Source organism: Lactuca saligna, chromosome 4 (genome assembly GCF_052625555.1).
Source record: "Lactuca saligna cultivar CGN05327 chromosome 4, ASM5262555v1, whole genome shotgun sequence".
In the NCBI taxonomy this organism is placed as follows: Eukaryota; Viridiplantae; Streptophyta; class Magnoliopsida; order Asterales; family Asteraceae; genus Lactuca; species Lactuca saligna.
The window spans coordinates 167,271,331-167,277,868 of NC_136420.1; positions in this window are offsets into that span (position 1 = coordinate 167,271,331).

The window sequence follows — 6,538 nt, forward strand, 5'->3', positions numbered from 1 at the left end:
ATGGCGACCCCATATCTTGGTATTTTAGGATGCCATCCAGACTCACCATTGGGAAAGAACAAAGGATAGGACAAAGGATCATAACAACCAAAGTGAGGTTGAATTTCAGTACTATAATTAGACCTCCCATAGACAATAATACTTCTTTTATATGTAGTGATGTTGTCATTTCTTTCAACCCAAATACCAGCAACCTATGCAAAGGTGTAGTTCAATACGTCAGTAAACCAGAGTAACGGGAATAGTTTCGCTTACCTTTGATGATTTTTCCAACAATATCTAAAAATAACGATAATTAAAAGGACAACTTGTTATTAGTTTAAAAACTTTAGAATGCTAAAAATATATACAATTTATTAAATTTACCGATCATCATTTTTCTCTCTGTCCGATCCTCTACTAAACTTTTTATTGAGGGAACCAGTGGGAAAACCGGAAACCATGATATGATAGCATCGGCCAAACGATTAAACTGTGTGTTATTGCTGATCTTAATCATCAAATCACCACGTAATAAACTGTATTCTTGATATCTCAGATATTCAACATAGGTTGGTTCGATTTGGAAATGGTTTAAAGAAAACACACCACCCAATAGATTCCCTCCATAAATAAAGCACATCATTTGTTGTGGAACAATTGCTAACAATTTCTCTCTCTAATAGAAAATGTAATATTTTTATAAACAAAAATACTTGTGATAGATTATTAAAATGAAAATAAGATATAAATAGTTTTTTAAATATACATTTTGATCAATGAGAACCATAAAGAGTTTGTTTGCTCTTGAGTCCCTCCAAATGAAATTGCCACGAACGGATGTCAAAACATACCACAAATGGTCGTTTAGTAGCAACAAAAATGCATCAACGTAAATATGACCATTCATGATTCTACAAAACGAAAGTCAGATGTGATTGATGTAGAATTGATTTATTTAATTATTTATATTAAAAACTATATCGATTTGAGATGCCCAAAGTATAATAACATATGTATCGTACTTTTGAAATATCCAAGCAATAAGAGTTTTTATTACATGATTTATTTATTAAATATTACAGAAAACCTAAAGCATATATTAATAACAAATATTAATAAGATTTATTTGATATGAATTGTAAGATTTAAAAAGTTTAATAACAAATATTTAAGTAAATAATGGATGTTACAAAAAGTCAAAAAAAAATTTCGGAAGATTTTGATTTGAATAGAAGGTTTTTTAGTACTAACATGAAACACAATGCCCTATTTCAAGCCCGTGTGCTAATGTTATAATGATTGTGTCTATTTTAAAGTTTTTTTGTATATTTGCAACATAAAATATTTAAATTTAAATGCATGAAAAAAGTTATGGTTATTTGAAATCACGTTACATAAGTTTGATCTTGTTATTTTTAGGTCATAAGTTTCTTGTTTTAACATATTTTAGATATTGTTAAAATTGATATATGTTGTTAGATTATGTGTTAAAATCATTCACTTAGTATTTATTATATAACCGTCATGACTTCTTGATATTATCTATATTATAAAAACTAATTTTAATAGTTTTCTTTGGACTTAAAACTTTCTACACCCACTTATAAAAAAAAATTACTTACGGTTGGAAGAGTATAATATTGTAACCAATTTATCAACAAGTTTGAAGTAAAATAGCTTTATATGTAACGACATAAATTTTAAAATCAATTTTTCATTTTTGTAAACATCAAAAATATCGATTAATATTTCAAATTCAAACGTGAACAATATTGTCACAACAAAATACATCCCAATGATCATCAAATAGTTTTTCCCGACAATGTGTACGATCACGCCGGTGCCTTCCCACGGTCCTCGCTAGCACCTGAAACACATAACACAACAACTGTAAACATAAATGCTTAGTGAGTTCCCCAAAAATACAACTTACGCACATATGCCATTCCAGGCCCTGACCTTCCGGTCCATGTGTCTCAGGGGACATCCGTCCCGACTAGGTAAACCTTCCGGTCCTACCCACGTCGACCTTTCGGTCGACATTACAACGCCTTCCGGCCCATAACATATTCGCCTTCCGGCCCATAACATAATGCCTTCCGGCCCATATCAAGCATATCATACATAGCACATATAACGATTAACTTATCACACATAATACATATATCTCATATCATATCCGACCTTCTGGTCACACAGTCAAACCCTTCTGGGTACAGTATAGTGAGAAGACTCACCTCGTGGAAAGTCTAAGATCTCGCATCCTTGCTATCACCGAATCCCAATGACGACTCTACCTCGCCTAAACATAAAAATATCATTTAATACACAAAGACTTCCACCGCTAAAACTTTACCCCTTATCATCATTCCTCATAGGGTAAAAGACCATTTTACCCTTCCTTGACCTAAAGTCCTCATGTTGACCAAAACCCTAAAAGTCAACAAAAGTCAACTTTGAGAGTACACGGGGCGTACATCGCCAATCCCCTGGATCGGGGTCTCCACCCAGTACGCTGCGCGTACTGGAAGTTACGCCCAGCGTAACCATCAGAATCCAACACTCTTCATTTCTGGTCTTAATCGGTTAAGCCATTACTCTAACTTCTAGATCCGACTCTTTTAGTGTGTCTAAACCCATAAAGTCGAGACCCTTAAGCCTTGGCATGGCTGCACAGGCTCCAACATCACATAACAACATTCTATTCCAACTCAACGACCTAGATCTCATGCATGGTGCAATATCCACATCCAAGATACCATTTTTATGAGTCTACAACTCCAATAGATCAGAAATATGAAGTATCTAAGCTTATGGAGGCCATTTGCACCAAAAAGTCTCCACCTTTGGGACTTATACCCTAGAAAATGATACCTTAAGCATATAACATGAACCAAGTGACAAGATCCGAACTTTTTACCTGATAATGAAGCTTTAACCCTTCCAAAGCTCAGATCTACACTTGAGCACCACTTCTAGCCTTTCCAATAAGCTCTTCTTCTCCTTTGCAACCTTGGAATGGCACCACCAAGCTTAGAATACACACACAATGGCTAAAGAACAAATGCACACACTTTTTAGGGTTTCACTCTGAGGGATGGTGGCTGAGAAGTCCAGCCACACATTCCTTTTATAGCCCTCCAAAGGAAATTAGGGTTTAGATCTGTATAAGTTACGCCGGGCGTAACCTTGGGTACGCCCCGCGTACCTGCGGGTGAACGCGTCCAAAATAAGGCGCGCAAGTACGCGCGGCGTACGCCTTGTAGGCCCAGCGTACTTGCCTAACATGAAACCCTAAATTAACAACATAACCCAAAATAGAAGAATACCTGGATTCGGGCTGTTACAATTCTCCCCCACTAGAACCAGACTTCGCCCCCGAAGTCTCATACCGAAAACAACTCTGGATACTGATCCCGCATCTCAGACTCAGACTCCCATGTCAGCTCGGACCCCTTCCGATGTTGCCACTGCACTTGTACCAGGGGTACTTCCTTGTTCCTCAGAACCTTAACTTTCCGATCCCTAACTGCTACTGGTCTCTCCACATAGTTCAGGCCTGCATCCACCTGAATATCATCTAATGGCACCACTGTCGACTCGTTGGCAATATATTTCCTCAACTGTGAGACATGAAAGATATCATTGATCTGCCCCAACTCAGTAGGTAGATCCAACCGGTAGGCTACCCGGCCTACCCTAGCAATTACCCTGAAGGGTCCAATATACCGGGGTCCCAACTTGCCCCTCTTCCTGAATCGTATCACTCCTTTCCAAGGAGAGACTTTTAGGAGCACATGGTCACCAACCTGAAACTCGAGCTCAAACCGCCGCCTGTCCGCATAACTCTTCTGGCAACTCTGCGCGGTCAACAACCTCTGCCAGAACTGCTGAATCTGCTCGGGCGTCTGGAGTACAATCTCCGTGCTACCCATCACCCGCTTCCCCACCTCTCCCCAACAGATGGGGGTGCGGCACCTCCGCCCATACAACAGCTCAAAGGGTGGCATACCAATGCTCGAATGATGGCTGTTGTTGTACGAAAACTCTGCTAAAGGTAGATAGGTGTCCCAGCTCCCTCCAAAATCCAAAACACATGCTCGGAGCATATCCTCAAGTGTCTGAATCGTCCGCTCGCTCTGTCCGTCCGTCTGCGGGTGGTATGCGGTATTGAAATGCAGTCTCGTACCCAACTCCTCATGAAAGTTCTTCCAAAACCTGGTAGTAAAACGCACATCCCGATCTAAAACATTCGACATCGGAACCCCATGCAGCGATACCACCTCCCTCACGTATAATTCCGCCAACTTCTCTGCAGAAGAGCTCTCGCTGATGGCTAGAAAATGAGCGCTCTTCGTCAATCTATCCACGATCACCCAAATCGCATCGACTCCCCTCGCAGTCCGCGGCAATTTGGTGATAAAATCCATGGTAATCTGTTCCCACTTCCATTCGGGAATCTCCAGCGGTTACAATTTACCGTGCAGACGCTGGTGCTCGGCCTTAACCTATCGACAAGTCAGGCATCTCTCAACAAACCATGCAACATCCCTTTTCATACAGGGCCACCAATACTCCTTCCTTAGGTCCAAATACATTTTCGTAGCCCCGGGATGAATCGAGAATTTCGATCGATGCGCTTCCTCCATCAAAATAGTACGCGTACCGCCCACAAACGGTACCCAAATCCGACCCTGAAAAGTCATAAGCCCTCGACCATCCGTAACAAATCCTGATACCTGACCTACAACTCGCTCCCTCTTCTGGTTTTCTGGTTTCGCAGCCTCAGCCTGAGCTCCTCGAATGGTATCCAAAATTGGGGTCATCACCGTCAACCTTATACAAATATCTCGGAACGGGGCGCTTTCTGCCCTACGGCTCAATGCATCGGCCACCATATTAGCCTTGCCCGGGTGGTATAGGATCTCACAATCGTAATCCTTCACCACGTCCAACCATCTCCTCTGTCGCATATTCAGATTGGCTGATCCATCAAGCACTTCAGACTCTTGTGGTCCGTGTAGATGGTACACCGAACCCCATAAAGATAATGCCGCCAGATCTTGAGGGCAAACACCACAGCCCCCAATTCCAGGTCGTGGGTGGGATACCTCGACTCATGAGGCTTTAACTGCCTCTAAGCATACGCTATCACATGTCCCCTCTGCATAAGCACCGCCCCTAAACCCGATATAGATGCATCATAGTACACCACAAAATCCTCCATCCCTTCTGGGAGTGAAAGCACCGGGGCCTCGCATAATTTCTGATGAAGGGTCTCGAATGAGGACTGCTGCTTCGGTCCCACGAAAATGCAACACCCTTCCGGGTCATCCTAGTAAGTGGCACGATCCCAGAAAACTCCTGATAATATCTGGCTAATCTTGGAGAAATCCTTGATAAACCTTCGATAATATCCGGCCAATCCCAGAAAACTCCTGATCTCAATGGGCGATCTCGGCACCTCCCATCTCAACACCGCCTCAATCTTGGCCGGGTTGACCAATATCCCTTTCTGGTTAACAAGGTGCCCGAGGAACTGGACCTCTCGTAACTAGAAATCACACTTGGAGAATTTTGCATATAGCCTCTCTGATCTCAATACCCTAAGAATTTCCCTCAAATGTTCCTCATGCTGCTCCCTAGACCTCGAATATACCAAAATATCATCAATGAATACGATCACCGACCGATCCAGCATCGGCCTGCACACCCGGTTCATGAGATCCATGAACGCAGCCGGGGCATTGGTGAGCTCAAAAGGCATCACCACAAACTCATAATGTCCATAACGAGTTCTGAATGCAGTCTTCTGAATATCTTCATCCCGAACCCTCATCTGATGATAACCCGACCTCAAGTCTATCTTGGGGAACCAAGATGCCGCCTGCAACTGATCGAACAAATCGTCGATCCTAGGTAACGGATACCGGTTCTTAACCGTCAACTTGTTCAACTCCCGGTAATCGATACACATCCGGTGTGAACCATCTTTTTTCTTGACAAACAAAATCGGTGCTCCCCAAGGTGGGCTACTCAGTCGAATAAACCCCTTCCCCAATAGCTCCTGAAGCTGCGAGGATAACTCCTGCATTTCCGGTGGAGCGAGACGATAAGGCGCCTTGGCGATGGGCGCCGCTCCCAGTGCCAAATCGATACGGAACTCTACTTGCCTTTCTGGAGGCACACCTGATAACTCTTCGGGGAACACATCCGAAAACTCGCATACTACAGGAACGCCGTCAACCGAATTGGGCCTCCCCGCGGCCACTCGAGTATCCATCACGTAGGTTATTGTGACAACCCGATATTTCGAGACAATGTAATGTAAAACCAATCAAATTTAGGTCAAAATATAACTTTCCTAAAATCTTATTTGGGTTAAATAAAGTAGTAGGAATCGTATCAAGGTTTTCGTACATATAAAGAACCCTAAAATCCGAGTTATATCGAAGAAGTTATAACCAACCGAAGATTCTCGGCAAAACCGGCAACACCGATTAAATGAAAAACACGAAGTTTCAATACAATAGTTTTTAGCCTTAAGTATCTAAAT